At 37.6% G+C, this 17,070-nt stretch overlaps 1 protein-coding gene across 6 annotated transcripts in view; it reads left to right on the top strand.

The window, feature by feature from the left end:
* The first annotated feature begins 4,657 nt into the window (after positions 1–4,657).
* The window catches only part of LOC148873593 (coiled-coil protein), a 73,059-nt gene continuing 60,646 nt past the window's right edge, over positions 4,658–17,070 (top strand). For 2 of the 6 annotated variants that reach the window (XR_016104814.1, XM_088963686.1), the window contains exon 1: positions 4,785–4,924. The gene's annotated coding sequence lies outside the window, so the exon portion shown is untranslated. Of the gene's footprint in view, positions 4,925–14,730; positions 14,806–17,070 lie in introns of all 6 variants that reach the window. The other 4 variants (XM_088963684.1, XM_088963687.1, XM_088963683.1 and 1 more) reach the window with 4 other exon arrangements.

Below are 17,070 nucleotides of genomic sequence, written 5' to 3'. Positions count from 1 at the left end.
TGGTCACTCCTAGCTGGAAGTGGCTACGCTCCTAGCTGGCGGTGGATGAAACACCTATGAAGAAGAACATGAAGAGATCCCGGGGATCTCACTTGGCGGGAACACTCTGATGCTTAAGTTAATTACTGGGAGAGAAAGCTGAGAGCTAAAAGAGAGTTGCGGAAAAATTAAAAGGGCTAGAGTGCAGATCACGCAAGTTGCAATACCTTTTCTCTTTGGGGGTCTGATTCTCTGTCGCAACCGTTACTTGCCAGTGCTGCACAGATACTATTGTAGAGTATGGCTCTGCTAGGTGGGGGACACCTCTCAGGGTTGGCAGGCACGCCGCCGCCTGGCGAGAGACGTGGGTGCAGTCTCCAGATTTGGCAGGTACGGTTGTCAGACAGGAGATCTTCCTGTGATACGCTGAGCTGCTTTGTATCGAGCTACCCTGTGCCGAGTTGCAGGTGCCGTATCGAGGTGCTTCTACCCGAGATGGCCTACTTAGGTTTGGCAGGAGTAAATTTATTCTAACTTAGGAGGCTCCCGAGCTCAACCCGAAGTGCCTTGAGCTCGAAAGATTCCTGTCTTGGAAGAATCTTAGCTTGGGGTAATCGGAGTGTCATCTGGTGCCGAGTTGCTATGCTGGATCTTGGCGGACTAGTCGCACTGAGTTGTCACTTATGCTGAGTCACGTCCACATGTCCTCTTATGATGAGGTCGGGTCAAATCACCCTCCATCAGTTTCCGTAAATGAAGACAATTTGAATGTGACGTTGGGTGAACTCTTTAAGTAAGGCCACCCATTATAAAAAGGAGAGGAGAGTAGTGAGACTCTCTCTCTAGAAGGTGATAAGGAGAAATAGGAGAGGAGAAGCTTCTCTTATAAAAAAAATAGAAGAAAGAATTTCAAAGCCTGCATGTTGCCGCTTTCAAGCATTTTGTTAGAAATAAAGTTTTAAGATCAATAGTGCTAGCCGCATGCATGTTGGGAAGAATGCCCAACTGAAGTAATCTCTCTCCCTCTTCGGTTTTCCCTCTTTGGCTCCCTCTAGCAACTCCCACATTGTGTTTCAACTTTTTTCGTTGTAGGAAGGAAGAACTAGAATTTCGGTTCCTCAACCATTGAAGCTTCAAAACCGTTACAGCTCTATGCCACATCAGCAAAAGGATTCTGACCTTTGAGTTGTTGTAATCAAAAGTTTTATCAAACTACTACTACAAAAAAAAAAGAAAAAAAAAAGATAAAAATCTCCTATCTTATGCAGGTACAATTGATCATTGCAAGTTCTTTCTACAACTACAAGTTGTCAAGTTTTTCGGATTGTGTCTGTAACAAGCTAAAGTACAAGTTTGGGTTGTATTTGTGACAAGAGAATCAGAGGGTTTCTGTTGCAAAAAAATAATAATAATAATAAATTAAATTCCTTCCATTTGTCTTCATTAATTTTTGTGCTCCAAATTTAGTGTCTCCGCAGCCACTAAAACTAACATTTAGTGGCACTTAAATAAATTCCACTATACAAAACGCTTATAAATAATGGTTTTCTTGTAGTGCTTGTAATTTACACCCATTTTGTCCCTCAAAAGTCATTTGTATTTCCGTTTTGAGAATGGTTATGTAACTCATGAAATAGTGAGAGAGCATTCTGCCACAAATTTTTATTTAAAACATACCCCAAAATACCTTTTGACCAAAACCATCCTCTACTTCATCGAAAACCTTTTGGATGATATTCCATTTGAAACCTGAAATGATACTACAAAAAGGCACTTGAAAGCTCTATACATAACAATGTTAGGTGCTCCGTTGAACTTCAACTTCTAGGAAATAAAACACAAGAGGTCATCTCTTCAATGGATATAGGAGATTGTGTCTACACTTGAATGAAGCCTTGAAATGCCTGCAATACAAAGGTAGTGTCCACCATAATGTTCTCTGGAAGAAAAGAGAACCAAGTGATCCAAGTTCAAGCCCTCATCCTCCAAAGGTGAAGAAGAAAACAATAGCCTCAAACTCAAGGGCGGTTAAAGAGATCTCTAGCTTTTTTTTTCCCTGTCAAGGGTGGATAATGTGGTGAGCTTGCTAAGAGGACCGGTAAACTCAGGGCCCAATAATGTACCCAGATTTCACATGGACAACGTTGCTTGAGGATCTAAGCTAGTCATAGCTATAAGACAATAATCTTTTCCCATTGATAGGTTTTCATAAAATTTGTATCTATGTGGGGTTGTTTTTATATGAATTTTGGTAGGAAATAGGAGTCTGGATTTGCTGGCCACGCTCTTCCAACCACACATATGGAACATTGGTTGTGTTGTGATCACTGATATTCTAGATGTCCAGCTCGATTTGTGTGGCCAGCAATGTCTTGTGGTCAATAGATTCAAACAAAGTAGACCCTAAGTTAGGGAGATGCAGGAGAACAAACGGAAAGAAGTGGAGACACACAAGGACATAAACCATTCAAGGAAGCCTATGGAAATTATTATGGCAAACAATGTTTTAAAAAAGCTAAAGGCATACTTGAGGCATAATGTCCCAAAAAAGTGAGACAAAGGCCTCAAGGCATTGCAAGGCATAAGCCTTAAAAATTAAGAAAACTTAATTAAAGTTTATAAATGATAAAAGTAACATATAATATACCAAGTTAAAATGATAGAAGGTACAAATATCTATAAAATATACGTTTATAAATTAATCAACTAACAATTATAAACATTTTACACTTCATGACCAAAATGCAATATTTAAATGTCCAATGACCAATTTAGAAGAAAGGAAACATATGAAGAATCATCCATATATACATATTAGATTTATGGTTATTCAACAATTAGGAAGAAAAGAAATGGGAAAAACAATAAACTTGGGAAGTTAGATTTAGAATAATAAGACAAAAAATCCACTTGATTTCTCCAAGTGAAAGTAAGAACTTGATTGACCTTTTTTTTTTGCATTTAACTCTCCTAAAACACCAAGAGAAAACTAATAGAACTTGATTTGCCTATTGTTTTTTCATTTTTACTATTTTTATTTGGTCCATAATTATTGAAATGTTCTTCCATATATTTTGAACTATGGAAATGCATAATATATTGCATTAAATCACTAAATAACCATTGATACTTGAGGCTTATGCCTTATGCCTTTTTATTTTTTATGTCTCGCATCTTGAGGCTTGAGGTTTACACCTTATTTTGACAAAAGGCTTAAGCCTTGAAGTAAAATCTGTGTGCCTCGCCTCAAGGCTTAAGCCTTTTAAAACAATGAAGACAAACACCTCTACAATAATCCCATCAATACCTAGAAATCCCTTTCTCATTACTAACAACTCAACTACAAATTCATCTTCTTATTCCCTTTCTCATATTCTTCATCAGAGGCTACTTTACCTCATCATCTATATACACCATGTGTATTATAACATCCCACATCATCCCTCCTTTATTCCAATAAGTCTTTTTCCAAAACCTCCTAGCAATGGATTCTTTGTTAAAAAAAAAAAAAGAAAAACTCCGCCCATTTGTTCTTGGACTCTTGCTCACAGGCTAATAAAAATTATAAGTTTGTGTAGAAATCCCTTTTGTAATATACTTTTTAAAAAGCCTAATAATAATAATAATAAGAAGAAGAAGAAGAAGAAGAAGAAGAAGAAGAAGAAGAAGAAGAAGATTGGGAGAGACACTTTCCTTAGCCACTGATGGCTCTTGAGGAACAAAGAATTAAATAAAATGGGTTAAAACTATAGGGGTGCTTTAGTAATATACACACCACAAGGGTGTATTTTAGTTAATACAAGTATACAACAAAGTATAAGAGCCTGAGGCTCGTTTGTATCCAATGTAAAACGTCATTAGTGTAAAAGTACAATGATGATGTTTTACACTGAACCGTATAATAGGTGACCATTAAATTTTGAAAACCGTGATGAAAAGTGTAAAGTTTTACATCGATAAAATTGAAGTAGTATTTACATTGATAATCGATGTAAAACTTTATGCTTGATGAGGTTTTACATCGATTCACAATGTAAAACTCCACTCCATCCAAACGCCAATAAATCTAAACCGGAATTGAGTTTTACATCGATCTCCATTTACACTCATTCCAAACATCAATAAAACCAAAATGGTATAAACTTTTACATCGATCTTGATTTACACTGATTCCAAACGCAGCCTTAATAAAATAACTCTTTAATGATTAGGGTAAAATATAAAAACTTGCAATGAGGTTTTTGATAATTATAAAAACCTCCTCTAAGATTTTATTTTCACAAAAACCTCTCCTATACTTTTTAAAAAGCCTCTAGTTACCTCTCTTTTGGATGGATCAAACTACCCATTTTACACTTATATCTATCAATCTACATGAAAATATACTAAAATACCCCAAAAGAACTTTTAACTTAAATTAAAAAATTCATCCATTAGATTGAAAAGAGTTTTAAAGTCAACTCTACAAAAACGTTAGGTTTAGTAAAATGTTAGAAGGGCAATTGGACCGGTTCTAGTTTTAGGATAATTACCGATAAGTCGGTTTCGGTTCCTAAATCTATTGTTCGTATTTTCAAAGTGAACTGTGACGCGCGCTCTCTCTCTCTCTCTCTGCATTTTGCACACTTGGCGCGAATTCTGCACCCCGTTTAATAGAATTCGATAAACGATGGAAGGTAGAGGGGAAAGAGAGGGAGGGACCGAGGGAGAGAGAGAGAGAGAGGAGATATGCATCAGCGTGAAGAAAGAGTTCAAAAAACGCCACCGTGCTCCCATCCTACTTCCCTCCAACGTGTCTCTTTTCATGGCTATCGACGTGTCTCCCTCGAGTTTCTGGAGACCCTTCGTAGTGCCATTTTTGTCATCTCTCTCTCTCTCGGGCCTCCTTTCTGCCCGTAGCTTGGTTGAGCCGTTTTCTCTCGCTCTCTCTCAAGAAATAGAGAAGGTAAAAGGGTTCTATTTTTTTTTTATTTTTAAATTCATGCAAAGCTTCGATCTTGGTGCATGTCTGCATGATCCATCTTTGCTTACGACCTGGATCATGTTTTGATTTTATTCCTGTTTTTTGCACTATTGGGTTTCTTTTTTGCTGTTTGTTGTGAAATTATTGCTCCTCTTGTGGCATAAATTACTTTTCATGGCATAGGAGTCTTGCATTTTTACATTTTCTTTGTTTCTTTTCTGCTCTCAGATTTAGTGTTTTTTTTTTTTGGTTTTTTAAGGTTCAGGGTTTTAGACAGTTATGCAATGGCTTCCAAAGCATAGGAGTGACTTTGGTTTCCTAGTTTAGCTCTATTATGCGTGGTCTTTACTGTATTTAATCTTTGTTCTAGGTTTTCCCTCCTCATTTTAGTTGTCCAATTGGGGTGTTTTCTTGGGAAGTATATCTGGATCTCTAGCAGTTGTTAAATGGATTGAATTTTATTTGGGATGTATATTGTCAAATGATAGGTTTGTCATAGATGCTAGCTCAGAGGATATTTCTAGTGTTCTTAAATAAAGGGGGGTGTTTTCCAGCGTTGTTTCAATTGATGGGTCTGTCATAGATGCTAGCTCAGATGCTTGTCCTCTGGTGCTCCTTTTTTCGTTTTTTTTCCTATTAAATTTTCTTTGTTTATAACGGTTCAATTTAAGGCTTGGGGACAATGATGCATTTAAGATTATTACTAGGTAAAGTGAGGAAAGATATGAAGCATCAGGCAATTCTTAAGTTAGGAGTGAACTGATTGAATCTGCAACTAGCACTTAGTCTCTGTTGCATTGCTTCAAAGGGGTTGGGGGGAGGCACAATTGGACCGGAGTAATTGATAAGGAAGAGGAGATCTTGTTGGAAAACCATGATTTAATTTGGAAATATTTGAGCATTTGAGAGATGACTAACGGTTGATTCTTACTTGCATTATTAAGGAGGGAACTTTACCTAGATTTGGTAACTAGTTGATAGCTTGATATATATCTTGGCCACTGAATAAGTTGTATGGTCAGCATTCACTATCCTGATCTTTACCCACATAAGTCTGTTGCTTTGCATTTGTCTTGTTAATATTCTAGTATGGCTGTCTACTGGTATGCAAGCAGAAAGGTCTGGCAGTATAGATGCTCTAATATTGTTCTAGGAGAATGATTACATTAATGTTGTAATGGGAAGAGTATATATGTATTGTTAGATGTCAATCCCTCAGTTCCATTAGGTCTAGTTGGCTACATTATGCAACCATGCTTATAAGCACATTGTGCAATGATGTCTACTGTTATACAAATTTCCTAAGATCTTCTACGAAAAGGTTTCAATTTTCAAAAGAAACCCACTAGCAATATCTACTTGAGTCATTTCCAATGTTTCAATGTGTTTATGTTGTCTTGGAAAAACTTTGCTTTCCCAATGATATTAACATAACTTTTCAGTCAGTTTTGGGAAGATCTTTGGCTGGGTGATACTCCTTCCTGTTCCCTTTATCCCAATCTTTACTCGGTTTCTAATTCTGAGCAGAGACCTGTTTCAAGTTTCATCACCTTCTCTCAATTCGGTGTGAGTTGGAACTTTGGTTTCAGGAGAGGTTTAAGGGATAATGAGTGTGAAAGCTTCTTATGATTGTTTGATAATCTCAAATCAGCTTTTCTAGTTCAATCTTTAGAGGACACTGGAGTTTGGTCCACCTCTTCTGATAGCTCCTTTTCCTGTTCCCTTTTCAACTCCCTTGTGCAATCTTCTAGTTTGGGGGGGGGGGGGGGAGTGTTTCCCGGTGAAAGAGATTTGGAGTAAGCCCATTCCACCCAAAATTCAAGCTCTTTGCGGGGAGACTTTCCTTGGAAGGGTGAACACTTGCGACGTGCTTCAAAATAGGAGGCCACATATTTGCCTTTCCTCTCATGTGTGCTATCTTTGTTATGCAAATAGTGAATCCCTTCCTCACTTATCAATCCATTGTCCTTATGTTCTCTTTGTATGGGAGTCTTTTTGCTCTCTTTTGGTTGCAGGTGGAGCTCTCCACAGGATGTAGTGAGCCTCTTCAACCCAAACTTCCTAAGGTAGCCGATGAAAAGGGAAAGGACAATGTGGAAATCAGTTAGGGCGGCTGTGATATGGACGATTTGGGAGGAAAAGAATGCAAGAATATGGAAAGTGCAGATCAAGAGAAGATTTAGTGGAAACCATAAAGATAAAAGTTGCTCATTGGATAAAAACACTTGAGCTGTTCCAAAGCTTCTCTTAGTGGTGGATATAACGTGGCTTGGAAAGAAGTGGCCTTTTCATGGGGATGGGATGGAAGCCCCCGGCTCCAAACAAATTAAATCTGAATTTTGATGGCAGCTCAATGGGGAACCCGGAATTGGTAGGCATAGGGGGTGTTCAGAGATTCAACAAACAAAGCGCTGGCTATGTATTCATGGCCTATAGGGGTTTGAGATTCAATAAAGGCCGAGCTACTGGCACTTCTTCAGGGGTTAAAACTAGCCAAACAAGCAGATTTTAAAAACTTGGAAGTTGAAGGAGACTTAAAACTAGTGACTTTTTGGTCTAACTTCAGAGGTAATGCTCCTTGGATCTATAGACATTCCCTGCGAGAGATTGAAATTTTAGCAAGGGAGCTCAATGCCTCTTTCACTTGGATCAGAAGGACTGCAAATGAGATGGCTGACTAACTAGAAAAATAGGGAGTTTACAAACAACATATTTCTGGGCAGTATAGTAAAATCATTATGTAAGACTGACTCTACTCTTCTGTTGGCTGTAATCTGTTTTCATCTTTCTCTCAAATTAAATAAAATTAGTCCTTTATTTGCTGATAAAGAAACATAGCTTTTCAGTCAGTATGTATGGGAAAATTGATTAAATAAAAAAAATTGATGCTTAGGTAAACAACATATGCTTAAATGTTTAATACTATGTTACCTAGATACAGCGAGGATGCGGCTGGGTGAGATATCATATATGAAATTTACATTAAAATTAAAGTATATGACATGATATGACACCCTTGTACAGGTATTTGGGTATCATAGGTTAAATATACTCAAGAAGAGGCACTTTTGTGTGTCTATCAATGCTAATTGGTTTTCCTAAGTGGATGAAATGTCATTGTTGGACATGCGCCAGATTTTAATACTACATGAATTCTTGAGGGGCATTTCTAAATATAGTTTATACTTTCTTCTTGCTTATTTGACATAAGTGAACCTTTGATATTCATAATGAACTCGGTCTTTTGTTATAGAGTGTATCTAGGTAACAAAGATAAACTTTAAGGTTTATGTATGCAATCTTCTGTGGGCATATAATGATATACAATTCACAAAATATGGGAATTTTTTTAATGGTAATTATCTCTTTTGAATCTTTACTTAAGTGATGGGTCCATGTCGTTGCTTATGCAACACTGGTATTTATATTATTTCTTCCATGTTTTAATATTTTATATCTATTACCCTTTTGCATCATTGGTTGAAATAACAATGGATATGTAAGCTCAAAAAATAGAAATCAGAGTAGTGAAGGAATGAGTAATTCTTCTAATAATTTGTAGAGAAAGGTGGAGAAGATGAACTTGGGACTGAATTCTGATCTTCAAAAGTCTTGGCAATAAATCCGATTGAAATATGAGGAAGTAGAGAAAAGAAGGGAAGAAGAGAGAAAAGAAGAAGAAAGAAAGGAAGAAGAAAATGTTTGGAGCAATAGAACAGTGCTGGCGGCGCCAACTTCTATTATATTATATAGGCGGCAGAAATAAGAAGGGAAAAGACCCTTGTGCCCTTGCTGTAAGTGAGTACAATAACAGAAAATGAAAAAACGCTTTAACTAGCCAAACAGACCCTAACACAAATAACTAAATTATTTCAACACTCCCCCTCAAGTTGGAGCATAGATGTCAATCATGCCTAACTTGTCACACAAATCATTGTGCCGCACATGATGAAGACCTTTGGTGAAGATATCTGCAATTTGTTCTTCTGAGCTGACATATGGAGTACACACTTCTCCATTTACAAGTTTCTCTTTAATAAAATACTTCTCCACTTCAATGTGTTTCGTCCTATCATGCAAGACTGGATTAGCAACAATATTGATGGCAACTTTATTGTCACAGTAGAGTGACATAGGATTGCTCACTACAAAACCCAGTTCACCTAACAGATTTCTTATCCACATGATTTCAGCAACCCCATGAGACATTGCTCTATATTTTGCTTCAACACTAGATCTAGCCACCACACTTTGTTTTTTACTTCTCCATGTGACCGGGTTTCCTCCTATAAAGGCACAATACCCACTGGTAGACTTTCGGTCATCAACTGCTCCTGCCTAATCAAAATGAGTTGTCCTAGGATTGTGCATGAACTGACTAAGGGCACCCACTGCATAAGCAATATTAGGCATGGTCATAGACAAATACAAGAGTCTCCCTACGAGTTTCTGGAACTTCTTCACATCTTTCAAAAACTCTCCCTGATTGTCTCCCGGTTGATGATTAGATTCAATTGGTGAGTCAATTGGTTTTACCCCCAGCTTGCCTGCATCTTCTAGTAGATCTACTACATATTTCCGTTGGGAAATAAAAATGCCCTTGTGAGAGCGGTCAACTTCAATTCCAAGGAAATAACGTAAGGGGCCTAGATCTTTCACCTCAAATTGAGTGGCTAAGAATTTTTTTAGTCTCTGTATTTCAGCCTCCCAATTTCCTGTGATTACTATGTCATCCACATACACAATTAGAGTTGTAATTTTCCCTTCACCTCTTTTCACAAATAGAGTGTGATATGTCTGGCATTGTTTGAACCCCATCTATTGAACTGCTAAATGGAACTTACCAAATCAAGCCTGAGGTGATTGTTTCAACCCATATAAAGATTTTTTAATCTGCACACCTTTTGTTCATTGCCTTTGATACAAAAACTAGGAGGTTGGGTCATGTACACTTCTTTTTCCAAATCACCATTCAACAAAGCATTTTTGATGTCCAATTGGTGAAGTTCCCAATCAAGATTTGCTGCCAATGAAAGAAGAATCCTGATAGAGTTCATCTTGGCTACTGGAGCAAAAGTCTCTGCATAGTCCACTCCATATACCTATGTAAAACCTCTTGCTACCAGTCTAGCCTTGTACCTTTCAACAGTTCCATCAGCCTTGTGTTTCACTGTGAACACCCACTTGCAACCCACTGGTTCCTTCCCTTCATGAAGATCCACCAACTCTCAAGTGCCATTTTTGTGTAGTGCATCAATTTATTCCTGCATTGCATCTGTCCGTTCAGGTTTAGATAAAGCTTCTGCCACATTCTTAGGAACGGGGACACTGTCCACAGAAGAGAGAAATGCACAGAATGAAGGTGAAATGTGATCATAGGACACAAAATTAGAGATATGATGATTAGTGGTACAAGATCTAACACCCTTTCTCTTAGCAATAGGAACATCAAGATCATTGATGATAGGGGAATCAACATTGAGAGGAACATGCATATCAATAGGAGCAAGTGTACCTAGCTGATGAGACGGATCTGCCTCTGGCGATTCCGATGATGTTGGTTGCATAGTGTCAGGTTCCATGGCTCTTGTACTCTGCTGGCTTTTATGGCGACGATGAAAGACTCGGAATGGAGGAGGATCGGGTAAAGGAGGAGGTTGAGTTTGTCCCGCCTGTTTCTCCTCAACCTTACTCTCCCCCTAAGGAGAAACCGAGAAGAAAGGTTGACTCTCAAAGAAGGATACATCAATAGAGACATAGTACTTGCGAGAGGTAGGATCATAGCAACGATACTCCTTTTGAGATAAAGGGTAACCAAGGAAAACACAAGGAATAGCCCGATGATCAAGCTTATCTCGAGTAGGGGACAAGTTATGGACAAAGCAACAACCCCCAAAAACACGCATCAGAATGGTGGACAACGGAACTGTAGGAAACAAAATAGATGTGGGGCCTTATACTCTAGTAACCGAGATGGCATACGGTTGATGATGTATGTAGCACACAAAGCTGCATCCATCAAAAAACGTTTTGGCACATTCATATGAATTAATAAGCCATGAGCTACTTCGAGAAGGTGATGGTTCTTTCGTTCAGCAACACCATTTTGTTGGGGTGTCCTGGCACAAGAGCTTCGTTGAAGTGACTCACTTGAAGCAAAAAACTCCGTGAGATCAGTATGGAAGTATTCCTTCGCATTGTTCGACTAGAAGATATGGATTTCAGTTTGGAATTGAGTGAACACCATGCGTTGAAAGTCTTTCACAATTTTTGGCACTTCATCTCTAGATCGCATAGGGTAAACCCAAGTGTATTTAGAGTAATCAGCAATCAAGGTAATGAAATACTTATATCTAGCCTCAGTGGGTAGAGTAACAGGGCCCCAAACATCAAAATAAACAATATGAAATGGAAATTCAGATATTTTATTTCTGGTAAAGAACTTCGACAATGTTTATTCAATTGACATGTCTGACACTGTAACTGACTCACTGACAAGGACTCAAACAACTTTGGGAACATAACTTTTAATGACTCAAAAGAAAGATGACCAAGACGACTATGCCATAAATAGGCTTGACTCTCACTGGACAAACTCACGGACTCTGTAGCCACAAGACCTGCTTTATTCTCCAACACGTAGAAACCACCCACCATGCTTCCTCTACCAATCGTCTTCCTCGAGGCCAAATCCTGAAACACACATGAAGACGGAAAAAAAGTGACTGAACAGTTCAAGAAGTGAGATATACTACTAATAGATAGCAAATTTATAGGTAATTTCGGAACATGCAGTACATTAGAGAGGGTAAGGCCGAGTGGGAGAGGTATGGTACCTTGGCCAACTCTGGTAGAGAAAGAACCATTAGGTAGTCTCACCTTATCTCTCCCAGAGAGAATGTTATATGTTTGAAATAAATTTGACTTACTGGTCATATGGTTTGAGGCTCCAAAGTCAATAACCCAAGGAGAATCAGTGGTATGAGATGACGCATGGAAGGCAGTGGCAACATTACCTGATGTAGATGTGAAAGAGGTAGAGGGAGTAGGACCAGAATCCATCTGGCAGAGAGTCCTACCATACAATTCCAAATGGTCACGAAAGGAGTTGATAATTTCTTCCTTAGGGTCAGAACTGGGATGCCTCTCCTGAGTTACCAATGGACTAGTCTCTGGCAACGCCATATTGCTGAGTTATACTTTTTTCTAATTCTGCTGACTTGGTTTCTTGCCCTGATCAGGTGCTGACTTCTTACCCAAATCTTGTCCCCATTTAGGTAAACATGTATTTCTCGTGTGTCTTGTCTCCTAGCACTGAGTGCACCAAAGTTTACTCTTATCATATGTTCTCTTCTGAGAGTCACCTTTCTTAAAAGCACCTCCGACATTTGTATATGAATTTCCCTGGACAGCTAGGGCAACTGACTCCCCCTCTACATAATTCATCACACTTATTCCACTCTCTTCTGACTGCACTAAGGCATACACCTCGTAAACTGATGGCAAGTCTTTACTACCCAAGATCTGCACCCTGATGGACTCATATTAAGGATTCAGCCCTAGGAGGAAGGCAAAGACCTGTTGCTGAGATACAAGTGACTTATACGCCTTTGCATCTTCATCACACTTCCAATTCACATTCTGATAGTGATCAAGTTCTTTCCATATCGATGTCAAATCAGAATAGTACATTGAGAGACTCCTCTCCCCTGCTTGCAAGTAGAGGATTCAACTTGCAGTTGATATATCTTGGCATAGTGTCTCTGCTCTGAATAGGTGGACTTTGTTTGTTCCCATATCTCACAAGTAGTTTCAGCCCACATCCTTACCTGTGGCAGCATGGAAACCAAGAGCCATGACGTCACCATACTATTCTCTTGGTTCCACCTATCATATTCAACACTTCCGTTCTTCGGTTCTTTCACTCTCCCATTGATGTATCCTATTTTCCCCCTAGCAATGATGTAGAGTTTTATTCCCCTAGACTACTCAAGGTAGTTCAGACCATCAAAGGGAATAACAGCCATGGGGAAATTCATATCCATTCCCCACTCACTCCATTGTGGCTCCCTGAAATCTCTGAAGTAGCAGAATTCTCAGACGACATGGTAAACACAAGGTTTTTTGATCTAAACTCTCAACTTAGGATCCCTCCTTATATCGACAAAAGCTCCACACACAACCATTCAGTTATAGACTTAATCTGAGCATAAAAAACAACACCAATTTCCAAAGAAGAACTATGACGAGACTGATTTTCACCACAACATTAATCAATAACGTGTAAGTTCCACCACAACATTAATCAATAAGAGAGATCCTAGCACACATGAAATCAGACTAACGGGCAGAGAAAACATGTCATCTATGACCTACAGTCACCTTTTCATAGGTATAGGATCACACGATCCAACAAATAAAAAAAATATAACCTTCACAAAAGTCTGTCGACATTCAGTGGTTTGGATTCATTTGTTCTCCACTTGGTACATGACCAAGGAAAGAAATAAAAGAAGAAAGAAAACCTTAGGGTTGTACCAGTTGCAGATCTGATTTGATCAGCCCAGATTCAGTCCTCTGTTCTGCCCAGATTCAACAACTTGAAGAGAAAAAATCTTGGTCGCCTAGATTGAACGACCTTGCTCTGATACCATCTTGACAATAAATCCGATTGAAATATGAGGAAGTAGAGAAGAGAAGGGAAGAAGAGAGAAAAGAAGAAGAAAGGAAGAAGAAAGAAAGGAAGAAGAAAGAAAGGAAGAAGAAAAGGTTTGGAGCAATAGAATAGTGTTGGCGGCGCCAGCTTCTATTATATTATATAGGGCGGCAGAAATAAGAAGGGAAAAAACCCTTGTTCCCCTGCTGTAAGTGAGTACAATAGCAGAAATAACAGAAAATAAAAAAATGCTTTAACTAGCCAAACAGGCCCTAACATAAATAACTAAATTATTTCAACAAAAAGGATGGCTCAAAATGAGGGAGGAAGAGATGTTGGGGGGGGGGGGGAAGGGCATGATGATGAGGAAAATGATTCTAAGGGGCAAGAGGAAAATGAAGAGGTGAAAATCTTGATTTGGAAAAGATTGTAGAAATGGAAGTTCAAGTAAGCAAAATGTTGGGGCTCTTTTTCCTAGGAGGGGAAAAATTTGCAAGAACATATTTTTTGGAGTTGGAAGAGAAGAATGGATTGGTTGTTAGTAAATTTGACAGAAATGTTTCATTTAAGGTGCTTGTTGGATGGGGCATATTTGGGTCTGGGGTGTGAATTGGGTTTCTTGTGTGGGTTTGGGATCTTGGAAGTAGGATTTCTGATTGTTGAAGACTTGGTTGGAGAAAGAGTTTATGTCCAAAGGATTTTAGGAGGGTGGTTGGTTTCGGGGACTGACTTTTCTTCATTTGTGTGTGATATCTTCTCACCTTTCTTGTAATCTGTTTTTCTTAATATATTTTTTTTCTTTACTACCAAATAAAATTTCAAAGACTTCGCAATATCTCCTATGTTTTGATGAATTTAATATTATCTTGCAATAGGAATTTTGACATATTTGTATCTTTTATACATGCGCTAATGTGGAAATATTGACCTTTGTTTTTTCTAACATTTACTGTTTAGTTATTAGGGGATGTTGTAATTCCCCATTTCAAGGGGTCACATTGAGAACAAGTTCAGAATCTTGGCATGGTTTGTTGGAAATGGGAAATATTTTGTAGAATATTTATATGCAAATACTAAAAACGTTCTAAGTTTTAACACAATTAATTGCTTGGAAATGTTCATTGTATTTCAGGATATGATAGAAAAATGAAAGGCATTTTTAAGTTACCATATAACTATAACTGCTAAAGGAATAGAATGAAGGAAGGTAAACAAAAGAATGAATAATTGTTGTTTATGTCTACCATTTTTGAGGTGCCGAGTATTATTTCATTTGAAATTTATTTTAGTTAGTTGAGTGTTCTTCATTTAATCTTTTCTTATTGTTTTAGAAATCTACAGACAAAGTTTTCTCCCAAAAAAATTATAGACGAAATTTAGTTATCCACTATAAAAAGTGAAACAAAAAGGTGTTGTTTCAATGTCTGAAGATGTAAGCAATGTGAAAATATTAGAAGCAATAGCATTTTTTATGTGCTATATACTTCGAGGAAAAATTATGACACACTTATGAGGAGAATGGGTTATTTGACAAGTAGAATCAGTTATTATTCTGATAAGTAAGATGATATTTCTTGTACTAGTTACTTAAAAGGCAAAAATTTTGAAAGAGAATCAACAATATTGGATGGGCTAAATGTCCTTGAAAAATCAGGACATGAGTAATTGTTTTTTCCTACTTTTTGTACACGGTTGTTAGATCTGAAAACTAGGATTTACATGTTATTTTAATTGTTTATTCTTTTGCATGGGTGTAAGAGACTAGAATTCTAGAATATAAGGTCATATTTAATACTAAAGAAAATTATGCATAAGTGAGGACAGGTTTTTAAAATAGTCATAGAGAGTTTTTCTTCTTCTTTTTTTCTTAACTATACAGAATTCTAAAAAGAAAAAATAGAAGCTTTGATGTGGGCAGAAAAGCAAGATATATTAAATACTTCAAGTGAACAACAATAGGCAAAGTAATAGAGTTGAAAACCACTATGCAAACTAGATTTTCATAGATTTTAGAATTGAACCTGATGTAGAACTCTTCTTGGAACTGTTCTGTTATAGTAATAATGGTGTCAAGTTGGGTTGTGTGGACAAGTAGTCTGTTTTATAAGACCCAGTGGTTTGCTGACAAAACCAACTAAAATATTTAAACATAAACCCCTAAAATATCCCCCTTCACAAACAGCTTCGTAAGAACAAAAAGCAACTTCAGACAATCCCCCAAAAGACAACATTAGTTACAAAAACACCCAAGGGACCAACCAACAGAAGTGCACCTGCCCTTGACCAGAATCTAAATTATAAAATGACAAAAACACCTCTGGACTCAAATTGACTACAAAGCTACCAAAAACAACTATTTAGGATCCTATTACAAAAAACAAACAAATTCACAATATATTTACATTTCTCTCTTTTTTTCACCTTCTTTTTTTTTTCTTTTTTATTCTTCTTTTCTCTGTTTTTGGGCTCATTATTCTCACTGGGTTAAAAGAGCTGGACTCCATGTGAATAGCAGATTTAGCAGCCTTACACGTGTCTTTGTCCATGAAATGTTTCTCAATATTCCAACTTTCATAAGCTCTGTCTTATCCTTGAGTCGCCTCTTTTTCTTCATTTGAAAGAATGTTCTTGATGGCCTCAGTTGCATTCCTTGTTTCATCTGTGTGTTCTTCTGTCTTTAATGTGTGTCCTTTCTCTTCATGATTCATGCTTTCTTTTTCATTTCCTTTAGAGCTTTGGTAACTATTTGATCTTCAATAGATGCAGTATCATGATCCTTGGTCTCTTTTATTTCTAAGATTGTGGCATGACTTTGATCTTCAGGCACTGTTTTAGAGGCCCGTTGAATCTTCTTATCTGAATCACCTTCTCCTGGATTCTGCTCTTCCTTTGAGATATGCTTTTCCATATCTTCTAAGGCTAAGTTTGGGAGTGCTTAAAAAGCACTACTCAAATAAGCACTTATTTTGTGCTGGAACCACACCGATAATCGCTTATTTGCGTTTGGGAAATAAGCCCAAATAATTGCTTATTCCTGAAAATAAGTGCTTAAAAATTAAGCTCAATTTGGGCTTATTTTTTAAGTGCTTATTTCCTTTCTAGCCTGTCTTGGCCCACCATGCCATTTTTAACCTATACTATCCCTGTTTGAAATAAGTGCCTTTTCACGAAATGCTCATGAGTGTTTATTAGAATAAGCATTTATTTTTCAAATAAGCACTTCCAAACTTAGCCTAATTGTATTTGAATGATGCCTTCAGACATCTTGGGTTCTCTCGTATTAGCATTGTCAAGTGTTTCCAGGATCCTATGTTGGTCTTTATTTACTTCTGGAGCCTCATCTTTTGTTCCTGTTTCTTTCAATTGGTCTGAGCTCCTGAAGTAATATCTATTTGACTCATTTTTTCATTGCTCTTATCATCCAATCTTGATGCTATATTAGTTGCTCCTACTGGCTTTTTACACTTTGTTA

The sequence above is a fragment of the Nelumbo lutea genome, chromosome 1 (genome assembly GCF_056320005.1).
Source record: "Nelumbo lutea isolate HS-2025 chromosome 1, American lotus-T2T, whole genome shotgun sequence".
In the NCBI taxonomy this organism is placed as follows: Eukaryota; Viridiplantae; Streptophyta; class Magnoliopsida; order Proteales; family Nelumbonaceae; genus Nelumbo; species Nelumbo lutea.
The sequence above is the reverse complement of the archived record's forward strand: the minus strand, read 5'-3'. Positions and strand labels throughout refer to the sequence as shown.